This window comes from Chaetodon trifascialis, chromosome 16, assembly GCF_039877785.1.
Source record: "Chaetodon trifascialis isolate fChaTrf1 chromosome 16, fChaTrf1.hap1, whole genome shotgun sequence".
Lineage (NCBI taxonomy): Eukaryota > Metazoa > Chordata > Actinopteri > Chaetodontiformes > Chaetodontidae > Chaetodon > Chaetodon trifascialis.
This window is the reverse complement of record NC_092071.1, coordinates 7,985,242-8,010,633: the sequence shown is the minus strand read 5'-3', so window position 1 is coordinate 8,010,633 and position 25,392 is coordinate 7,985,242.

Genomic DNA, 25,392 nt, shown 5'->3' with positions numbered 1-25,392 from the left:
TTCTCTGAGACACAAAAATGGCATTATTTTTAGAGTTAATGGGATGGCGTTGTCCTTGACAAAGAGTTATTTTTCTTAAACAGAAATCAATCACACTAAGAGACAATTAGTGGCCGAGGAAAACACCCACTTTTCTTTTTGTGAGTGTCCCTCCTTCTCCCCATGCTCCTCTGTCACTGCCTTTCTATCCATGGAATATTTTAGAGGAAAAAAAAAACAGTCAAAGTCACACTACAAAGTCAAAGATCTTTACAGAGAACAGTGTCACCTACTGGCTTACCCTGAATTTATTTAAAACAGTGTGGGGGGAGTGGATTGATGCAGGGCCAAGTTTCCAAAATACTAACTAACATTTAGGGACAGAATTCAGTGAGGGAAAAGCTGACCTGCTGGTCCTCAAGGTCAGTTTAAAAAGCCCTGAAGTGTTTTTGTCTCTGTGATTGTGCTGTGTTCCCCAACCAATCATTGCAACAACAACAGAAATGTGACAAAGCCCGCAGGTATAACAATGCTCATCTGATATTATTTCAAGTGAATGTACTTTCATTTGATTTATAGCAGTGATTTTTTTTTAATCATGTTCCATTTAGACATCACAGCAGGTGTTTCAGCTGATTAGTCTTTTTGAAGGTGCATGGTGCTATAATGGACCTCTTTGACTGAAAACCAAACCTGTGACAGCAAACTATTCATACAGCATGCTCATTAGTCCACTTTGGAAGCCTCAGGCACAAAATTTGCAGTCCAAGCAGAGCCGAACAGTTAAATATCACAATGCAAGTTTATCACAATCATCAATATCAAATTGGATCTGTCTTTAAAACCTTTAAAGCTATATTTTGACACTGGGTCACCCTATAAGCCTCTAGATCAGATTACCACAGACCAGCACACGGTAACAAAGCACACAAACTGGAGCTTTCGGGATACTTGGGGGTATAATGCGACCCTGGGACAGTCGTTTGCTTTGTCTGGTTGATAATCCTTCTCTGTAAATCTTAACTCAATAAAGAGCTTCAATATTTCACAGAAAGTTAGTTTTCAGGATTATTAAGAATTTAACTTTCTGTCTCCTGTAGTCATGGGACTCTCTGTCTCTGTCACCTAATAAGTCTCAATGTGGGCTGGACAAAGGGAAAATGAAAAAACAGCACATCAGAAAGTACTCTGCACCGCTGCTGCAATAGTGAAACACATTTGAATGCTGCCTTTTCCTAATTCATCAAGATCTTCAAGCTCTGGCAAAAGTAGCCTCTGGGCTCTTGTTTCTCTGTCGATCTGTGATTTGGAACACCAAATCCCTTTGTTTCAGCCTCATCTTCTTCTTGCCATGGTCTTTGTTTCCTGGAGTAGACCACCGTATTGGTTTTAGTATCTCTGTCACGTTCCTCTGTTTTTTAGCTACCCTCCTTCCTTTCCTTATCATGCACCTCTTCAGGAGCACATGCAGTCTGAACACCCACAGCTGCCTGCATGACGAGGCAGATAAGGGAAGATACTGTTCAGAGTTGCAAAGCATGATATTAAATTACCCATTTCAGTGGTTTGCTTCTTCTTCCTCTCCTTTTTTACCGTGAGCTTGGTAGAGTGTTATGTGTCAAAGTGTGTGTGAGCCAGAGAGGCATCATCCCTTTCACGTGCAATTTTACAAAATGCAAAAAATATATTTCTCAGTTTTTGCAGTGTTTTTGCTCACTGTGTACAGCACATGCACAAACATATACACACATGCATGTACCATATGCGTGTGGTATAAAGGCTCTATCAAGTATCAAGTGCCTTGCATCATCGAGCACTGGGGGCGGTCAGCTTGTCCCATGTGCAGCAGACTGGAAGGCCGGGATCCCAAAGGTCAGCTGCGCTCCACATAAACAGACATGAACCACTGGCCCGGATGTTTTCAGCAGCACGAGAGGCAGCTCACGGCCAGATAAGCACAAATCAGAAACAGTGCCAGTCAGAACATTTAAGCCTTTGAGCACCATCTGGTTTTGGGCCTATCCAAGAGGACCAAATCCCACCAGGTTAGAGAGGACAGGAGGATAAACAAGAGAAGGGGAGATGAAGGAGCACAGAGAGCAGCTGGATGGAGAGAAAAATGGGGACTACAGAAAGGAGAAGCAAGATAGAAAATAGCTGTTAGTCTGCATGTTGGCATTTTGCTATAAGCATTTTGTCAGCAGTTAAGCTTTTACACATTTGCAGCAGGAGATTGCAAATCACAGGATTATGCTGCTGAACACAGTACAACTGGACACCTATGAAGCAGGATTCAGACAGCAACAGAAACTCCTTGCTGCTTATCCACATGTTGCAGAGAAATGCAAGTTCACATCATCTCAGAAGTAAATGAATACTTTCAAGCATAGTTGCATATTGCATATGTGTAAAGGTATAAGTGGGATACCCTCCAACTTGTACATACTAATGACTTACGCAGAAGCAGGTGAGGAATGGCAGGAACCATGCTGGGAATAAAAAGATAAGTATCTGTGCCACTGTGTCTGAGTGGACCCAGAACAAGTTTGAAATTCTTATGTGTTCTGACTGTCAGATGTTGAAACGCGATGCTTGTCTGAAGTATGTATTATTGGGTGAAAAACTTCTCTCTGTTTTATTGAATGTCACAATATTGAGCAATGCACAGCCCAGAAAAAAGCTGCCAAGAAAGTGGTGAAAACAGTCAACCAGGACTCACTGCACTGTAAAAGATACTGAAGACTACAGGAATGCACAAAACTTAGAGATAGCTTCAGACAGACTGGTGGTAAACCAGCAGCAACGGCTGTCTAACTGGCAGCATCTAGCCAGCAGCATAAAGACTGACCCAGTGAGCAGCAGAAGCACGAGCATGGACGAGAAAGACTTCACCAATGGCATCAACAGCATCAACAAACAGAGCTGAGCCACTCTTCTGCAGTGACTTGACTTTCACCTTGAACTGTTTATTTCAAGCAGTGCAAAGGGAATTCTGAGTGTGCCAAAATAACAGTGGTTTCTTTCAAGATTTATGTAAAAATCACCCCGTAATGACAACACAACAGAAACTGACATGTAATTGCCATATCATATCATATCAATTGTCATATAGTGTCTTGCACCATGTAAACATTGATTAAATCATTCACATATCGGGTTGTAGAGAGGAAATGCATAATGCAGTAATGGTGCTTTCAAGTACATAGCTGGGTTTCCATCCAAACGTATCACAAATTTTTACCAAATTTTGAGAAAATCAGCAAAATAAAATGCAAATTAATGCTTGTTTCCATCCACTACCGTTATATGATTATTAGGAGCTGGTTAAGAGAGATAAGCAGTAGGGGGCGCCAGGTCTCAAGAGCGTCAGTTGAACCTCAAACACTGAAAAACAAATGTGAAAACCCAATGGAAATATGATTGTATATATGTTTGCTTGTTTCATTTATTGATTGTGAGGAATTTTACACGAGATCTGTGTGGAGCAATCTGTGGAAAAAGTGTTTCCATCTACCAATAAGCGTATTAACTATTTTTCTAACTAAGGTAGCAACTATCTCAAGCAAAAGTGAAAATATTTTTGCTAAACTGAGGACATTTTTTTTGCCATTTCAGTGAAACTTTTCTTAAGTGATACATTAAAATGTGCATAAAAAATCCTCCTGCTACAGTCTGAACAGCCATCTGCATTCACATACGTCCTCATTTGGGGGATCCATTTCACCGTGTTGATTATTAGTGCACACTCACCTATCCAGTTGGTGCTAAATGAAGTGCAAAGATCATTTACTGTATCTCAGGAGACACTACCTGGCGGAGGTCAGGCAGCACATTGAAAGAAGGCTGATAATTGGACATCAGTTAGGGACCATTATACTGGTGAACCTGGCCACAATGGCTTTGTATCAAATCCCTCATGAAGCAGCTGCTTCGCTGACAATTTTTGCTGTGATTTCCTTGACTCTGCTTTCATTTCCACTGCTGCTCACACACACACACACACACACACACACACACACACACACACACACACACACACACACACACACACACACACACACACACACAAATACACAGAGGAGTTGCCAGGAATCCCTCAGTCAGCCTAATGATGTCCACAGAGCCACAGGAGGAGCACAGGGAGAAATGAAGGACTTTGGGAAAAATCACTAATGCTCACTGTGTTCTGAGGATTACTCATTTATCCACTGCAGCGGTATTCAGAAGCAACACAGCGTAACATTTTAAAGGCTTTTATACTTTCAAGTCCCTGTTGTGTCCCTCAAAGTTTGACTCGAGTCGTAGTACAGTTTTGTAGGGTTTGCATTTCTTTCCCTTCAAATGCACAATATTAAGTGGTTGCATAAATATCTAAGTGGAGAATTTTATATGGAATTTTGCTATTTTGTCTATATTCAAAACTTTGCAGCTCAGTTCCCCCTGCTTCCTGTTTCATAGTTACACACACTGACTTCCATCAAAATCACCCTGCTTCTTATCCTCATGTTTGGCCCAACAGTGTTCTTTGTGACTTTGAGGAGTTTGTTTCATTCCCTTCGTCGCACTAGTAGTAACAGTGATCTATGGTAGATGATTGTTTTGTTGACACTGTGTGTCCCGGCCAGTAATTTCAACGAGTCTCCAGGGACATATTATGCTGTTATAATTACCATTGGAAAGACTAAGGGAACTGTTTTGGCCTGTGCTAGGCATTCATCATGCCTTCTCATGCCTGTGGGCTGCATGGCTCCACTGCTTGATAAATTGTACACTTGAAATAAAAGGATTTTTCCTCTGAATAAAGATAAGACAATTCTTTATATGAGTGCAGTCAGGTGCATCTGTTAGCTCTTCCATGCCCTGACTTGTACTAATCATATTTCTTACAGTGCAGTTATATCCTTTACAACCTCTTAAAGCGACGAAAAGTCATAGGAACCTCTAAGACATTCAGCTGCAATTTAATATCACATTGAAGGAGATGTTCGGAAACAAAATATGCCTGTTTTTACTGCCAGCAATAAATGAGAAAATTAAATTTTATGAAAAGAATTTGCATCACAAACACTCCCTGTTTTAAAGTTCTTATTATGTCCACACATAATAGTAAGATAATAATGTATCTGCCCTCTATAATTACCTTGCCATCGTTAACTACTGGAGTCCACCTTGACCATGCACATTTCAATTTGCTCACATATGCATGACAGCATGTGAGTCCATGAGTTCATTAAATTGGTAGAAACCCTTCCATTTTCTGTTGAGTTGTATTTGTTGCTGCTAATTCAAAACAACCATTTCCTTCAAATTAAAAGTGTGCAACTGACAAACTATGGGATGGCTTTGACCGTGCAGCAGCCGCAAGAAATGCATAGTATTTGTCACAAGGTTAGCGGCATTTTGTTGGTGGAGCCATTCGTCACTATAAATAGGTCCACACAGCGAGATGTTTCTTTGATTTGTTGGCTTGAGCACTTTTGTCCATGGATCAGTTTTAAATATCACCCACAGTGAGCTGTTAGGTGCAGAGCTGCAGGCGACAGGCTCGTACTGCCGTTTGTGCAAACTAGCACACTTCCAGTCTTTCATCAAGACAAACCCCCTGCTGTGTTGTTCTACGCAAACCGCTTGCGCTGTGCATGCAGCGTGAGATCTGCTCATGGCTCAACATGGATAGATTAGACTGGATTAGACTTGTTTTAATGCCAGATTTCTCTGGAAATGTTCTTGCATCACACGGCAAACAGTATTTTATGGACAAAACAATACGAAACATACAGGACAAAACAAGATTGTATTCAGAGTGACACAAATCCTGCCTTCCAATAGTTTGTTTGGCTGCACTTTAAGCAGGGAAGTGACTTGTTCTTCTTGTGTTTGCTGCCCCCGGTGGTCAATTGAAAAGTTATTGTCAGCTGAATTCTGGGAGCTGTATTATTCAAACACACTTACTTTCACCAACAGTTGTGATACCAAATCAACCAGAAATTAAATCATAAGGATGATAACTCTAACTACATTTTTTTTTGTGTGTTTCTTGTGTGTGCGTGTGTTTATTCCCTCTTTCTTAATAGGAAAGGGCTACAAATCAACAGCTATCAACAGCTTAAGGTAAGGGTTAGGGCCAGGCAAGTACTGGTTATGGTTAGGTTTAGGGTAAGTCTCTAAGAAATGAATGTTAGTCTATGTAATGTCCACAAAAGTGACAGAAACACTGTGCGTGCATGTGTGTGTGGGTGGGTGGGCCGGCGTGTGTGTGCACATGCATATGTGTCAGGAACAGTAAGATAGAGGCTTTCTGCATGCTTGCCATATTTGGTTGGTGTTGGTGTGTGTGTGCCTGCCTGCATGCGTGTGTGTTGTGAATATCTGAATGTGTTCATTTCTGTGGATTTTATGTGCTCTTGCATGACTGTCCTGTGCAGACAGATAAAATTGGAGAGGTAGGGAAATTATTTTGCTTCTGTGCGTTTTAGCATTCAACAGCACGTCCTTGGTTCACACTCTCAAATATTTCCACAAACAGGCATGTATCTGCCATCGTCTCTGTGTGTTTATCAAGTGATGTGTGCTCACCCACTAGTAGTGATCCGCACTACCAGTCAACAAGCAGCCATTGCCACTGCACCCTCCATTTGACTATTGAGGTCAGCTGTCCTCGTAACCTGCCGGTGTCGCCCATGAGGCAAATGGAACCTGACGTAGGTAAGTAGTCCTCCCCGCACTCTGTGCAGGTGGTGTTGCAATCAGCTGTCCTAGCCTTTAAATGGGGCTGACTGTTCCAGCACTTTAAGACAAACAGGGGAACAGAATTCCAATTGCTTTTTATACTGAGATATGGTTAGGGATAAGAACCCGGCTTTCCCTCGTTATCACCCTGTCCTGTTTTATTTCTCCTTTGACTGTTTTCAGATGCGACTGACAGGTTATTCATACCAATGTCTCCTCACACTGTACTGTAAAGAGACACTTTTTTCATGTTTTGGGGGCAAGTACATAAGTGTACTTTCTGAACTGCCAAGACATAAGTGAAAGCAATTCATTCGTATCAGACAGCAGGCAGGGATTCTTTGAAGCACTTGCCACCGACTTCTGAGAAAGCTCACTGTACACTCTGCACCTCAGTAAGGCTCAAATTAGATTGATTGTGGCACAGTCAATGTCTTGCCCAGTTTTTTTCCAGGCACAGCACTTTTCATTCTGTGGCCAAGTCAGGAGCATTTATGTATACCTGATGAAACTGGCAACACTGTTTTAATGATGTCAGTATGATGGGGTGAGACTATATCATGTAACATCAAACAACACCACAAAATGGACCAAAATCTAGACGTGCCATTTGGTCTTTACATCATAGTGTCCCTTCTCTTCTGCTCCCTTCTTTTATCAGCTGATTGCTTTTCTGGGACCATATCTTGACTGATCCCTCAGGCGCTCTACTTGTTTATGTTAACCAATCATGTGTGAGTTATTGCCCACCCACGCTGCAGCTTGAAGTGGTCCAGGAGGTGCCAGGTGTGCCAAACACCATTTCACCTGCTGGTAAGAAAACCAGCTGGCATGAGGGAGCTTGGTGGTGGAGGGTGTTCCCCCTTCCTCTCTAAAAAACATGTTTCAAATAATTTTAGGAACAAAAGCATAAAAAAACATGGATCAAAACTATTTGGATGGCTGTAATTAGTTTATGTTTGTGCTGAATTCTGAGACAAGATGGATGGATTGGGAACCCCTGCTGGTTTTGCATAAAAGCAACTTTGAATATTTGCTTTAAGTTAGGAGGTTCACCTTTGACCAAAACATTCAGCAGATATTATTCCTCACACACGGTGAGAATCATTAGCAATTGGAGGTTTATGAATTGGCAAGACAACTTACACTTCCCCTTATTAGGAAATGCAACACATTTCCACTGCACTTACCTAATTATCACATTATTCCGCCGATCACCTACTCACCGGGAAAGATAATTGCTTGGGTTTTGCACAAATGGTCAGACTCCAATTACAAATGCTTAGCAATGAGATGGCTTTCTGGCTTTTGTATTTGTGTGGAAGGAGACAAGGGTGAAAGTGGAAAAGGTTTAATAGACACAAAGGTGAAATAGAAATCGCTGCAATGACTAAAACTGATGTTATGCTGAAAGCAAGTGAGTGTCTGACATATGACAAGTGAAAAGAATCATTCTGCCAATTTCAGGGCATTCAAATAACGTGTTTATTCTTTATTTGTAAAGTCTGTCCCTGCGCATAGTGAAACGAAGTGGAAATATCATTTTATCCTTTTTAAAAAAGATAGATAGATAGAAAAAAATATTTTAACAATTTCATATATAATTGCCTACTTAAGTATCCTGAGGTGACTGTGTGCCCTCACCTCAACTAAACGTTTAGAGGAGCTGCTGAACATAACTGGCCATAGCAAATTAATGGTGTGGAAAAACATGCTTATTTCTTCACTTTAATAGTCCAACTAAATAATATGCAATATGGGGAAAAAAGGGCACAGCATCCAGTTGTGAAAGTGAGGCTGCATGTTATCTTTACATCCCCATTTTTGAAGGATTTAGACTGTTTTTTATGCTGCCTGGTGGCTTTCTCCTGCACATTCAGCATTCCCCTAATTTGATGTTTGATCTTGATGTCCCCTTGTGCACATAAAGCAGCAATTAACCCACTATGGACTTATGAAGGTAAGGAGATGAAAACAAATGTGAGCTTGTTTCATGTTTAAGCATACTGGATCATAAGGATCATATTGTTAATCCCGTCCTGTAATATTATTTCCAGGCAAGTTTCAGATTTAACCGCAGAAAATGTAATACATCTGTTTGTTGTTTCCTCAAAACATGAATATGCAAGTCCACACTAGCTGTCATGCACATGAGTTTATCCTTAGCAAGGTGGTTTATCACTATGTTGACATGTATGATTGCAGTGAATAATTTCCAGTGAGAAACACTGTCTTCACTTTTTTTCCAGAGTACAGAGGACTGACCCTACGTTTACACGTAGCAGAGTATTTCGGAAAATGGATATTTTAGCCCCTCCGTTTTCAAAAATAACATTGTGCACACAACAGTGTTTTCAAAACTGTTGTCGTTTACATGAACCCGGATAAATATGCCATCGAGCGCATCATAACTATGCCAAACCTATGGGCGCGAGTGTAAACAAGGTTGCTCACATGACGTTAAGTATTTTCAGTCGCATGTTGTGACCCAAAACGCCGTTTAACCCTGTTTACACACCAACACATAACCAACAGAAATCTCCAGTTTTTAAAAATTATCATTTTCCGTGAAAAAAACTCTGTTTGCATGTAAACGAGAGGCCAAACTGCATGAAAACATATGCGTTTTCCCTAAGTGTAAACGTAGGCTGATATAGACTTCATCACATGGTGAAACGACGATCACCTGAAGCTAAATATTAGCAGACCCAATGAGCTTGTGGCAACCAGGAATTGGATCACTAGGACTATATAGAGAGAGGAACTGATTGGACGATTGAATACAGGTGGTAAGTGAAACTGGCGGGAAACTGAACAATGACTGGAAGTAAAGCATACAGAAATGCATGACAAACACAACTACAAAATAAAGCAGGAAATGCCGTCAACCAGAGTCCCTGTGTGATGTCACAATTATGATGTCACAGTGAGGTTGACCTGTGACCTTTTGGATATAAAATGTCATCTGTTCATCATTTTATTGTAACATTGTGTAAATTTCATCATATAATTTTTTGAGTTATGAACAGAAACATGATTTGTGAGGTCACAGTGACCTTTGACCATCAAAATCTCCATCCTTGACTCCAAGTGAACTTTTGTGGCAAAGCTGAAGAAATTACCTTCAGGCATTTCTGAGATATTTCGCTCACAGGAACGGGATAGACAGACAAACCTAAAACAAAACACCTCTGGCTATGGCTGGTTCTGCCTCGGATGCATAAAAAAGCTTTGGGCCAAAGATAACACAAGATAACAATGGTAAATACTGGACCCATTCAACAGCTGAAACCCTCAGAGCATACTGCACCAAACAAACCTAAAAGATTATTTTTTTGGAAAAACAATAACCAAATAAAATTCTTGTGTTTGCTGGTCTACAGCACCAGTGAGTATGTGGACATATATTATTTATATAATATAATTATTCTCTGTGTTACAGTTAATATAGCTCAGAAAGCTGATCAAACTGGTCCAGAATCAGTTTTTGCTGTGGTTTTCAGTGCAGAAATTTAGTACAGAATTTGTAACTTTACCTCCTACCTTACAAAAAAGCAGATACCTACAGAATACTACCAACATACTTCTTTACTTTATATGTGAGTGGTCCCATAATTTCAGGTTATTTTGGTTTGCATGAGCCCCGTTATGACCCAGCCACTCTCCACACAAGAGTAAACTGCAAGTCTTCACTCTCAGGTCTGAGGGAAGTCAAGTGATTCTGTTATGAGCATCACTTTAAAAAGTTCACCGTAACCTTTGGTTTCAGCCTTTTCTGTTAAATACAAACGGCTGTATTTGAAAAACCAACCCACGCTTGTATGAGGATGCACAAAATTCTGGGAGTTTTTTTTCTAAGCACTGCCAGGAAGATGTTCTGCAGCTCATTTTCCCAGAACGCCTCACCTCACAATGCAAAATTATCAACTGTGACTGCCAGACAGGCAAGTGACAGGCAGAGGTGTAAAGCTATAGCATGTAGCACATTTACATTCACAGTTGACCAAGTTCTAAAAAAAGTAAACAAAAAACACACATTTAAAACATTTACATATGAAGATGTACATCCATATGTGATGCGAAACAAACATTGTTCCAGGGGCTTTTTTCATCTCTTTTTTCCATCCGTGAGAACCGCTGATGTGAAGAATTACACGCCTACAGCCGCTGATGTAGCTGCTGTGAGCAGCTGGTCTCTGCCTAGGAAGCAGATTCATGGATATACATACAAGCACTTAAAAACATGTGCTTGTGTCGACACATATACACACTCATGCACAGTTGTGTTTCCATCATTTCTGGGGACATTAACTTACATTCATTTCTTGGACACTTACCCTCACCATAACCATAACTTACCTTAAGGAAGGTGAGGCCCCAAAATGTGACTGTGTAAACAGATTTATGTCCCCACACATGAGTAATACATGCAAACACACACACAAACTCTTACACACAATGACAACAGTATTGTATTTGGGCCCTACACTCTCGTATCTATTACAGCGTTTCCTGCTCGAGGGCTCTCACTGCCTTTTAACTCACAGCCGCACAACACAACTTTTCAACTCAGGCAGCAGAGTCCAAGGACATGACTAATACATGACTCACTCTGGAGCTCTGGCCAAGAGTCACTTTGTACAGTGATGTGCACAGTTCATATACACTCTGCACTATCGTGTATACTGTATAGCTATATCGCTTGGGACAAGTCTCAATCACAGGGCCAACACATACAGACAGACGCAAGCATTCACAGTCACACATGCTGCACATAGTGTACAGCGTGGAGTCTTCAGTTTAGACGACCTTGGATTGTGGGAAGAAACTGGAACACCTGAGGAAACGCATGCAGACACAGGGAGAACATTTTATGTAATAAGGTTCTTATAATTTTAAGTTCTATACACAAAAAGTCCATTCAGAAATCAAAATATACTCCACCGTTACCACCTTTTTACTTCAGTGCTCTGCGATAGGGCTACATTAGCAAAGAAGATATTAGCATACCTCTGAAATATTTTAGAAACATCTGAGCCTATGTATCACAAATGAGATGTCACACATGTGATATACAATGGGAAAAAACAAAAACAACATATGCTACCTCTTTGTTAATATTGTGTACATCTACTTATACAATGAACTTCTAGTAACCAGACCAAATAGCTGACACCTATGAGGTAGGTGTTTGTGTGCAGTTCTAAATGAATACAGTAGGAAGGTGCAGGTGAAGACAGCAACAGTGAATCTTAGCTAAAGAGCTTTGAGCTAGGGTTATATTAGTAACCAACACCAAAAAAAAAAAAAAAGAGCTACTCAGTTAGAACCATGTAAATTTAATGTCAAATGTGTTTGATTTTAAACATACAGTAGAAATTCAAGATGATGGTTACTAGGACCAGAAAGGACACATGCAGACTTTTAATTGCCTGTGTTTAAATCCCACTAAATTGATGCAGTTTTAAGCAGTGATTGACAGATTCATGGATTCAGTGCTGGCAAATAAGAGTTAGTGTCTCAAAAGGAACAAAAAAAACAACTATAAGAGCACAAGTGCTTTTTTATTCTCATATATATGAATTTTGCCACTATACATAAAGCACAGGGCATTATAACTTTGGATTATGCACTTCACAATACCCTGTATTAAAGAAAAGCCTGGGTGGCTCAGAAACAGTGGAAAAATTATATGGATGACAGCACCGAAAAACTCAATAACAGTAGCTTGCTTAAACAACATTTTGAGCCTCGGGGGTTCTGTTGTCAGGCCCCACTCGTGATGTATAGTTTTTGGTTGGTAGTGTATGCATGTACACAACAGTTCACAGCAATGTTACGCTCCTTTAGCGACCTTAGCCACCATGGCTCTCTACAATGATTTCGAGAGACAGATTTATGGGTCCTGAACCAGTATGGAAAATAATTCAGTAGAATCATAGAGTGCAACCTTCAGTGCTCTCCAACACAGACCGGGAAAGTTAGATAATTTAATTTTTCAATTCTATTTTCTTCTCGCATGTCCAGAATTATTCTGTAGAGGTCTACAAACTGCTGAAGTGTATGTTATATGTTCTCCCTTGACATTTATTATGACTTCACACACTTACCGCTATATCTGAATGCTGTTGGTGGGAAAGCCACGGCTGCCTTCTCTCCAACTATTTTTCTCTCTCCACTGCAAGCAAACGCACACAAACCCACACTAATACTCTGTCCGTACCATCCTACCTTTAAGGGTAATTAAATCTTAAACCATGCACCTCACTGAACTCAGCTTTTATTGCAACAGACAGGACACTACTGGAATTAATTGTTCCAGCCAGCCCTGTTGCAAGCACACAATAGTCAGAGAGAGGGGAGAGAAGCACACCACAATCACAGCATCAGTGTAAAATCTAAGATAGAATGACAAAGGCTCCATCACAGCTGACAGGAAACTGTGTCCAAAAGTCAAAACCTGGTTCATTAGTCGATACCTAGTACACACGCGTACACATGGGGATTTTTTAAAATGAGGACACCAAACCAACAGGCTGTGATACAATCCTAACCCTAAAGCCATGTTGGCGAAACAGAAGCTGAAATAAAGGTATGACTGACCAGGAGACGACTTAAGAATAAGTATTTACTGCAGGCTTGATAATGAGGAGGAACTGATGAGAAGATCAACAAGTGAATCATAGTCGTGCCTCACCAATTCCTAAGGATGTCCTCTTCAGTATAAATATCGTACCACTCCCAATTATGGTCATTCTATACCTATCACTGTTATTCTGTTGGATGCTTGAATCTAAACATTAGCTTATGTCTTACATACATACATCTTGACTATTACCTTACCAACACAGTTTGACTCACAAAAATCCAAAAGTGTTCAGGTTTGCGCATTTCACCTTGAGTAATCCCCTCTGTCTGCACATGCTGTATCGATAACACCTTGGTTGCTAATTAGAGAGAATGGGAGTGAGACTTTCCAGATACTACCAGCCACAGAAGACAGTAAAACAAGAAGTTCTTGTTTGAGAGTATGAGGCCTTTAAGCTAACCGGCCTTTTGTGTGCTCACAGACTAAATGAAACAGACTAAATGAAAAGACTAAATGAAAGAAAAGACTAAAGAAAGACTGGAAAACTAGAAAGACTACAAATTTTGGTGTTGAGTAATGCCGCTGTGTTCATGCAAATCAGGTGATGCACTGGAATTTCACTTTTCTTGGTTTGGCATGAACCACTGGCATCCACCGCACTCAGACAGCTCACATGCTTGAATCAAATTTTTGGAATCATGGGATCTCACCAAACATATAAATCATTCATCTAGAACTCATCAAAATCTACACCAAAATGCAATTTTTCACGAGTCTGTTCAAGCTTTATTTTTGATTCCAACTTCAAATTTTATAATTTCTTCCAGTTTCAGAAAGTGTGGTGTGACAGTGAAAGGCAGAAGAACATTAAGTACAAAATGGCAGAGTTGGGTGATAAGTGGAGATGTTCCGTCTTTGTCCATGTTGGAATCTATGATGGCAAACTTGACAGTCTGTCAAAGAACCTGAAAGAGCATCATATAGGACTGGTGAGAATACTTTAAATATTCCAGATCAAATTTCAACCAGGCGTGCAGCAGGTAATGCTGGGATGACTCATCCATATACTACTCATCCACTATCAAAAGCTTCAATATCTTGTTCTCTATGGTATTTTTTTTTACCAGTCAAGCTATGCTTAAAGTGATACATCATTATTGCTCATAGAATATTTTAAGCTGTGTCCCTCAGTGGTACAAGCATTAGTATTTTGCATTTACATGATGGAATAGTTTCCTCTAGCTGGTGCTAGAAGACTTAAAAATAGAAGATTTCTTCATGTATGTAGTGATGTTCTGCAAATCCCCAACTTGATGAAAATACTATATTTATAACCTGCTAGTGTATTAAAGCCAATTGTTTAATTAGTTGGCCATCTTAGATAGCTATGGTATTGCATGGAATTGAGTATGGTATTGCATGGTATTGCATTCCCTTGGGGCATGTATTGCATGGCATTGCATGGTATTGTACTCCCTTGGGGCATGTGCAGTATTTTACAAATTAAATAGTGTATTTCAGTTATGGTGACTAAACACAGGTAATCACATGGAACGCTCAGTGAGACGGTTCTACCTCTGAGGTCAGTTGTAACCCAGGGACATTTCATGCCTCTATGCCAGTGGCCATATTTGTAATTGTGTCATCTTTTTAAATTGGTTTGTAATGAACAGCATCCATTTTAATTAGCTGCCTTGTACACTGCATGCAAGTTTCCTTTTTTTTCCCATATATGTTGGCAGGTTTATCTTTTGTGTACTTCGCTTGCTAATGAAAAAAATATCTCTGCTTGACTGGCAGTCTGTATCACAGAGATTAAGGCATAGCACATTGATGAAGGCTAGTACATATCTGTATAAGAAGCAATATGCTCTGATTGAGGAAACGGAGATTTTTCAATATATAAAGCCTAATTAACTTTTCTACTCAAACTGAACAAAGACAAATAGATACTGACATATGTTGCCACAAATGCTCTCTAAAGATTTATCAAACACCATCTGAGTGGAAACCAGCTTGTTCAGCATTTTGACAGCCTGTTTCTGTGTGCTGTTTTGGTTTTTCAAACATAAAAGGGCCTTTATTCTGTTCTAATGCTTGTGAGCAATGTTGTGCACGACTCAGAAATATAAAAGTTTAATCTTAACTACAATGAACTGTAGTTTTGTGTTGGACACTTCCAAACTTCCAAATGCGAACTGTGTCTTTTAGAGCTGTTTAATCAGCTACCTCAGAACAATTTTTGATTTGCTGTCACAGTGGAAAATCTTTTTTTCTGTCCTCATCCATATTTGCAACAGAGAGCAATGTTCTTGACAATCTTATTCCCATGACTATTTCTGTGCACACAACTCAACAGAGCTTAGTGTAATCAAGGTTCTGCAAGTGCAATAGCATTATAAGAACCACCCTGACTGTGATGCTTGAAAGTGACTGCTGCAGGTGAATGTGCAGTTCACTGAGACCATGCTGGACAATGTATGATAACCCTATTTGTTAACCAAAACAAAGTGAAATCAGTGCTGAGCTTGATGCACAGTTGCTAAAAGTGAGTGTTAGCCAAGCTCACCTGTGTCCTTTTCTTTGAGTGGCAACCACTGCATTCAGATATGTTGTAGTCTGTTAGCCATTAAATCCCTACCTTAGCTGTGTTTTGATGTTGGCAGCTAAATGTGCTTTCAGCACAGTTATTAACTATCTATAAGCTGGGATTGAGCCACAGAAATGTCCCAAACATACATGAATAATCAAATGGTAATAATGGAGACAACACAGTAGGAAGGGAGGATCCCTGTATACGCCGACAATCTAGTATTGAGGATAATTGTAGAAAACATTTTAAGTTTTTTGTTTATCTTTTGCATTCAAGATTCCATTTAACAACTACAGAGTCACAAACATAAACAAAATAACATCATTCAGTGGCTTTAGGATATTGGCTTCATTTTTTTTATTTATTTATTTATTTATTTATTTATTTATTTATTTATTTATGTATAGAAATACATACATTTTGGCTGTTTGCTGTTCCATTTCCATTTAATGTCACATAATTATTCAACAGCCTGCCTATATGCCCCACATTTTCTTGCACAGTTGAGCAATTCAGAGAATGTTGATGGCATGAAATCACTTTGCAACAAGTTATACATTCAAATCAATCCTCACCTATTTGCAGACCTGTGCGTTATTCATAGCAGCTCCCATTTTCAGTCTATTTTGGAGCTGCTTCTTGTTTTTGCAGTAGGTGTGAAATTGACTTTGACGTGTTTGTGTAGATGTGCATCTATTGAGGGTATTTAGATGGATGTTCTCGTTTGAGCAGTCATGGAAAGAAACATTGTGTCCCTGAATAAATGCAACATTACTGCATGGTATCCATTTGGAAACAAAATTACTTAGGGAGTTGTGTGTCACAGCAGTGCCACTGAACACTGCATAATGAAATAAAGATTGTGCTCTGAATGAGAACTGTGCTTGCCAGAGTTCCTGGTATACCACTTGGTAATCACAACAACAAATTGCCCAAATTAATCTATTGGGTTATTAATTGAGAATTGAGTTAGTGTTGCCTTTACATATAGCGTTGCATTGACCCTTGGACAAGAATCTGCAGGCTTCATATTTAACAAAGCAGCGATGACGCAAGGTTACCATAATAAACCCAACATAGTTATGTTGGCTTCTTTTGTCAGATTCTCACTCAATCCATGTTGCAGCTAAGAGCTAAGAGCTGCATTAAAATGAGAGTCCAGTGAATCAGAATTGAGCACAAGGCTTTTACAATAATAACTGTAACAGAAAAGAACCATGGAAACTGATAATGAGTGCTAGGTGCTGAGTGCATCTTAGTTGCTTCCTTCCACAACCTTTCTTCAATTCTCTAACTCGCTATCATGACCCTTACCATTTCAGTGACAGAACAAGTTCTAAGGTAGAAACTTTTCAATAAGGGTCTAAGACACAGCACATAGGGTTGACATGGCATTACCCGTGGCACAGCTGGTGCCTCCCTGTCCAAGTGTGCTTTGCGTTTATGGGTTTGTGAACTGGTGCATGTTGTGTGCTTGTGACACAGTGGGCACTGATGACATCAGCTTGCCCTTAATCCAATAGCGACAACTCTTAGAAGGTGAAGCCTGCAATAAATAGAACGTTAGCTACTCATGGTAACTCAAGATTCTGTGAGTAAGTTTGGGCCCCATGCCTCTTTATCTGAGACAGACAACTGTACAGTTTACAGTGGCAGGAAGAAAAATCTTCATGACTGGGCATATACAGGGGGTAAACCCAGTAACGATAGCTCTCATACTGTAGCATTACACCTATAGTCACAGAACATGGAGTTACAATATGTAACTCCCATTTTTGATACTACCTTGCATCAAAAGAGTCTTTACAAGTTCATTGTGAATACATTTTCTGAGTGAAACGTGCCCCCAGAAAGAAGTCACAAAGATCATCATGACCAGCATACAAGTAATGTAGCTTTCAAAAAGGTCATGAAGTGCACTAAAAATATCCTCACAGAAACTTACTCATGAGGTATACAGTGCTCTGTGACCTTTTTCCCTTTTTGTGCTCTTGTGGAATTTAAATGTTCATCCTATCCAGACTCCAGAGACTTATAAGTGCAAGGACAATGGAGGATTACATTTGATGAAAGAAAATATCACATAAAACCCTTTAAGAGTGAGAGTGTCAGTGCTTGCCGTAAATATCACTCTTGGGTATAAAATGACATTGCATGGACAGCTCCTGCTCACTTCCTACTACTAAAGGTCCTTTTTGTGGTTTCTGACATAAACAAAAAAAATTAATTAATTAATTGGAAAATGAAATTATAAAGGTTGAACATTCCTCTGTATCTACATACATGTAATATATCAACTACATGACGATGATAAGCAGGAATTTTTTGATTTATTGATTGGCTGGGGTTGGGAAAATGAAGTAATCCATAATATATTGGGAAGTTATTTACCTCGTCATCTCTGACTGACAGAAATGTCTGAGCTACTCTCTTAGAGTCCTTGGAATAATGTTCTCACATCTTGTCTTAGACACATAGTAAGATACAAAGATGTTCTGGCCTATGTTACCTTATCTGAGATATGTAATGTGTCTTCATCACGCACACACGTACAAACACACACAGGACTCAATAGGATAAAAGTCTGAGTTTTTAGAGTTTAGATAATAAATCTATTAAAATACTCTTATCACTAAACCATGGCACAAACTATTTGTTTTATTATTGTTAGGGACAGGGCAACAGAACTTGCCCGGAACTATTTTGTTTTACTCTGAAGAGTCCCCAGTTTTGATAGTGTGAACATCTTGGTTCATTGTTTCATTTGTTAATGTTTGTTGGAGAGGCAGTATAATCCATCATGTGCAGAGTGCAGCAAGTGGGCCCCATCTTTAACTAACAGAGCAAGTTTAATAGTGGAGTTTAACCTCAATACAGCAGCATCAAATCACTGCTGTACTCCTGAGAAGGTGACATAAATAGCCCATGCTCAATTACATTGAGGTACAGATGGCTGATACTGTGTGTGTCATACCTTTGTGGGCTGGGGTCCTGGATATCAATGCAGCCTTGTTTGTTCTCCCTCGAGCCACAGAAAGCTACGTATTGAAAATTGAGATGGAAGCCAACAAGTCGTATGAAAAGATCGAGACGCTGAGGAGGGCTTCTCTACCCCGTTACCTCAGGGCAGTCACGCCGAGCCAAATTTGCATTGCTCCAACAGAACAAGTCCGTGGTGGTAGTACAGCCTCTAGCAAGGTTATTTATCTTCCTCACTATGAGGAGCATGAGAAATAACATGCAGCTATTGTGGCTCAGGAGGTGGAGCCGGTTGCCTGTTAATTGCAAGGTTGATGGTTCAGTTCAGAGCTCCTCCTGCTCACATGTTGAAGTGCCTTTGAGCAAGACACTGAATCCAACCCAAACATTGAACATTTGGCATTGTGCAAAAAAAAAAGGCAGGACACTGTAAGTGCAGTACATTATATAATTCATGAGGCTGACATCTATGTCTTGCCTGTTGCTTATGGGGGAAGGGACACATGTTGTTAATTGCCTTTGCTGAAAAAGATTAATTTATCTGTGTCCAATGAAACTGTGAATGCATTTTCCTGCCACAACAAAATCTAAAATACTTTAGAAATGACGTGAATGGTGGTGTACTCTTCTATAATATGTGTCATGTAATGTAATCTTGCTTTAGATTACATACAACCACTAAAACCAGTTTTTACTATGGCTGCTGTCCGTCTGTTACTGCCAGTTCTGCAAATAAAACCAGAACAAAACGTATTATAAATAAGCTCTATGTAAGTTTGTTTCCGTCACGGCTGAACATCCCCCATCGTGAACACCTTTGAGAGAGTGATGCTGAACCATTTTAGATTTTAGAGTCCTGCTGACTCTCACAAGAACCCCTGCAATTTACCTGCTGGGTTACATTGAAATGGATGATGCAACCATCAACTTGCACTATACAGTCAACAAAGCTACTTGTACAATATCCAGGCCCTCCAGGTGGGCAACAAGTTCAATAGGATCAGTAAGAAAAAGGGGATCAGACCAAGAGGGAACTGACATGTAGCTGTTGCAATCATCCCACAAGTGATCTGGAATCTGTATGGACTGCAACCTGGAACAACTTAACAAAATAAGAGGAGAGACATGCTGTTCTTGGTATAAGAGGCCAGGAGAATTCAATATATATCAAACCCCACTGTACCTTAAAAGGTACATAAGGGACTCGCAGGAGTAGTTTTTGTTAGTTAGTTAGTTAGTTAGTTAGTTAGTTAGTTAGTTAGTTAGTTAGTTAGTTAGTTAGTTAGTTAGTTAGTTAGTTAGTTTGTTTGTTTTTTATAGTATCAATAGTAGTATGATGGACCCCTGCCTTAGCTAATCATGCCAGGCCTTCAAGCCACACAGCCATCCTGCCCTCACCACTTCACTGCATGCTACCATGTACATACGTTCTCATTTATATGAAAAACAGATGCTAGAGTCCTTCAGGTTCCCAAGACCTATTGTCTGAAATGGGTCTACTATGAAATGCTGTCAGTTAAAATATGACAGTGCCATGCTTGATGTTACTGCCTCAGCTTTGTCACTCTGATGGATCTGCGGTCCTTGGATAGTACCCCCATCCACCCCATGGTGTGTTACTGTACACCATGATGAGGAACAAAGTGAACACTTCATATACCCACAGTGAGCCAGAAAGTGTCTCTGCCACAGTATTGTGGCGCTCATGCTCAACCTAAGACAATAATTCAGAAACCCTCCCTCCTTCTCCGGACTACAAGTTAATCCAACTGTCAGTAAACCTGCTAGGCGAGTGGCAATTTTGCCAAGTTTTGACAGGAAGTCTATCTGTCTTTATTCTAGCTCATAAGCTGCGTGTTAATTTTGCCAGTATTTTCATGAGCCACTATAAAACGAAGTCATAATTGTAACAGTGTCATAATGTACAACACTGTTTATGATTCTGCAGTATGTTCATCTCTTTCTTGATTTATGCACTGTATGTGGGAGGGAGCCAAGAGTTGCTATTGTTTAAGGATTTTTGAACTAAATGTAGATTAGGTGTGGGGGTGTGCTGATATGCAAATCTGTACATGTGTTTTGTAGATTATCTATCCATCTATCTATCTATGTATCTATCTATCTACAGTCCCTTGTCTGTCAGACTTGTTCATTCTTGTGCCGACATCATTTCTTAGTGATGACAACAAGCTTCAGGCCTTGCAATACTGAAATCATCAGTTTAGCATTTCATGCCGTATTAACACTTAATAACCCTCAAAGATTATGGAAAGATCTGGGATGTGAGGTGAAACTTACTGCGGAAACAAGCAGGTCTTGATACCATTTTAGCAATTATGAGTTGGATAAAACAAGTGTTGCAAAAGGGTTTATGCTTCACCAGTGGTGAGTTTGGCAGCCTCAGTCAGAGCCAGTGCTAACAGGTGCATAAGATTAAGCATACAGCACGAAGTGAGGTTAACAAACAAAAGGTTTTCCCAGTTTAGTGTGGAATACCTTAACTGCTCAGAGCTCTGACCTTAGTCTCCATTCATCCACCATCACACCAAGCAGCTCTCAGCAGCTCTAATGCTGCTACACCTCTCTGACCCCCTCGTATCATCAGTGGTCTATGGGGACAGAGGTTTTATCTACACCCCCAGGAGCAACACCAACCCTGTGCTGCGTGAGAGTACTTACTGCAAAACACTTAACAGCAGCAAACAGCATCACTGAGGCTCACTGCATTTTATATCAATATAATCCCAATGATGTAGGTACAGTGAGGCAAGGCCATAACAAGCAGGGTCCTTCTTCTCAAAGAGCTTTTCACATCAAGCGCCAGCTTAAACTCTCTCTAAACTCTATATTAAGCAACAAGTCAGACTAGCCGAGATGAGCTGAGTTCATCCCATGACCCTGGCCTTAGCTCAATCCCTCCAAGCTGTGTATGCCAACTTTAAACCAGCATTGTGACTTTTGCCCTTAACTGTCTGTCCCATCAGGTTTCCTCCCTCCAAAGGCTGACAGAGCAGCATCAGTGGAGGTCTCCAAGTTTGCCTTCAAGGACCAGATGTATACGATGGTGAGGCAAGGCATTGTGGAGTAGTGCAGAGACAGGCCCTGCAGCGTCTTTGACCTAGAGATTCATTATGACTGAACAGCCAGCTAATACACCCGCGCTCCTCCCAGTCTTTGTTTGCCTAGCCTTGCCATTGTGTGCCCTCCCCCCCAACTCGTACAATCATCAGGAGACCAGCATGCTATTGTGTCTCAACTGTTGTCAAGTGCTGATAAATTAATAAAAAATATTTTTCTTAGAAAAAAGGGTGCCGTTGAGAAAGACAAAGCAGTTCTCAAACATACCTGTCTTTCATAATATTAGTCACTGCCAGCTCCCACTGGTCCAGTCCAGCAGATTCAAACCACATGTCAAAAAAGGAGTCAATTGCAACATATCATGGTAGGCTAAAATGTAGGCTATTGCCAATCTCTATCCTTTAACACAAAGCAGTAGGCCTTGAAGCATTAAGCAGAAAAGCAGAATATGACAACCAAATCAATGCAATATTTTATTATGTTTCCAAAAAACAGTAATGAATTAAGCATTTATATTGAATTTTAATAAACTGTTTTTTCCAAAAACTCTAAGATTGTTTTGTTTTCGAGATGATCTTTCTGCTCTCTGAGAAAAGAGACAGCTTGAATACGTAGCCAAACTGGGCTGTTGGAGCGTGTTTGCTTTTCTGATTCAATGGCTGAGTAAATATAACAGTCTTCTATAGTTGGAGTCCAAGCTTAGTGCACTGAGCTAGACAACAACATTGTTGGTGCATAAGCAGAAGCCCTCAGTGCCAGTTTGTCTTAGCTGCTCTTGTATCTGTAGGATGTGCTGTATATGGTGAGGAGAGAAGTTTGGAGTACCATAGACACTATGGCACATTATGGTACCTTTTTTTACAATGTTTCTTGCACATAATGCAGTGAGAGTCACCATGTATGGGCTGCAGTGGGATTCTGCATGGATATGGCACATTCAGATATTGCCTGTTTGAAAAGATGGTCAGTCAACAGTTCAGTAAGAACATGCAGGCACCTTCTCTTTGATTTAAATGTAGCTTGATGGTCACAGTTCAGAATAACCACTGCCTGACAATACACAAAATGAAAACGTTTAGAGTATTGCCAGGCAGATGAGGCAGTAATTAAACATGGAAATAGATATTTAGGATGCTGCACCAGCTGGTAAGAGCGCAATTGCATCCTTAAGAGTAAATACAGTCCAGAATAGTAAACTCTCACCTGTGGGTGGTGGAACTGCCGAAGAAATACAAGACATTAAGTTTGAGGCTTACACAGTATGTGTGGCTCTAAGTAGTCGTTCTCAAAATGAGCTATGGAAGAAATACGTGATTTTGTGTGTGCATGTGTGAGTGTTTTCTGTCACATTTAGCAGAGATCAGCACTCCCCCCTGCTGGCTGCTCTGCAGATCTGCTGGAACTGCATGTGTCCACTGAAGCAACGCAAACATTATAGAAGCTGGGAGAAAGATTTATACAGGAAATATAAGAAGTAAAGTCACACTAAGATCAACTTATTAAGCAGTCTTAAATGGAAACTCCAAAAAAAAAAATTTTTAAAAATGGTGTTTTAAATATCTAGAAATAGTCCAGTCCTTTCCTATTGAACAATACCCTGCTGGCTGTGTGCAATTTTCTGGAGTGGATAGAAAGAAAGTAAGGCTTCATAATTGGAGTAATTACACAGTTTCATATGACTTTTCCAAAGTTTAGTGCCATGGTAATAATCCTAAAGGAAGTGCAATAAGGATTTCAGTGGCATACTGTCCTCTTCTGAAGACTTATGGAGTTAGAGAGAGACACAGTCTCTTAGTATTCCACTTGAGACACTGTGCCTGCAATATTGCAATTTCCTGTTTGAGTCTTATCTGGAGCGACCTGGAACTACACTCCAGCAAAGCCTGACGCAGCTGCAGCTCACCTGCTGCCTTTCCATCTCTGTTTCTGTTTCTCTCATCCATTCTCACTTTCGCTGTGCCCCCCATGCCTGTGCAAAGTCATGATTAGTATGCTAAGAACCAGTAAAGTTTCACCTGGACATCAGTCACTCAGACAATCAGTCAGCTGTCTCGCTGTCAGTCAGTCGGCTGATCGGTCCCCCACCTCACACTCTTGTTGAATTACTCATTCAATTGCTCGGCTGATCGCTCAGCCACTTACTCACTCAGTCAGTCATCTTTTTTTCCCCTAATTTTTGTTTGTTTTTCATCTCGCTTGCCTCACTCTGTCGTACACTCTGAGAAACATACATGCATATTTTCAGAAATAACTTCAAGTGACTGTGATATTTCCGCAGAATGACAAGGTGGAAGGCATTTATTCCTTCAGACGGTAATACTCCTGGTTTGTGTTTTTTACATATGAAAAGAAACAGTACAATTCAAAGACGTCCAGCCAGATTGTACAATCTAAGTTTATACTGTGTTTAAATAACACTCACTACACTTACTAGGTGTTATTCCCATGTCTGTCTTATCTGTTCTGTTGAACAGATGATTGACAGTTGCTTTAGACCTTCAAATTGACAACCATGGTAGAGTTCTGCCTTCAAAGGAAAATAAAATTCTGGTTTTTAAACTGTCTCGGATTTACCTTCTTTTATGCGCTCTTTACGCTGACCTCGGAAATATCAGAACATCAGATACATTTCTTTAATTGTTGCAGATAGAGTTAGGAATAGAAAGATATAGAGGGGCAGGTAGAGCAGAAGACTGATCCCCCGTTTCTCCCATGATTACATTCTGTTCAGGCCCTGTTGCAGGGAGGAGGAAGATCAAGCTTCGGCCACAGAATATGAATTTTATATCTGCAATGCAGCCAAGAGGTACCATCATGTAGTCTGCCTTGGCATTGGACAATAAAGATCTGTCTGTGCAACAGCTGATTTTTATGAAATGGAACTCCTTAGTTTAACATTAAAAGTCAGTCTTTATATTCATCTGTTTAATTTTCTGTTGTTGATATTGATTTTAGACATTAAACTTTGTGTCTTGCAGACTTCTATGCAATGGCACATAAAACAGAAAAAAGAGCTGAAAACAGATAACCTAAATGGTTGCCAGAGACACGTGTGCTGGGCAGTTCAGTACGTGGTCCAGCTGAAGGTTGTAGTAATGAAATATTCATGAAGTTGCGCATGTTTCAGTCAAGATGAGCTGCACTGAATGACTTACTGTTAAGTCCATCCAGCAGCACTATGATGGATGAGTGTAGAGGTGCTTTTTATTGCCTAATCATCACAAATGTTTCACAAAGTAATATAATGGAGGGAGGTTCGAAATTATCTTTAAAACATCTTTTATAGAAGGACATTGATGGCGTAAGTGTTGATAATATGTTTCTGTGTTCTGTGTTTATCATGTAAACACACCATAGAGGCTGTGCTGTAAGTGTCACCTGTGCAACAAAAGTCATAATTCATGAGTAAAGAGGCCTCAACTGATGGGGGTAAAAAAAAAGAAAA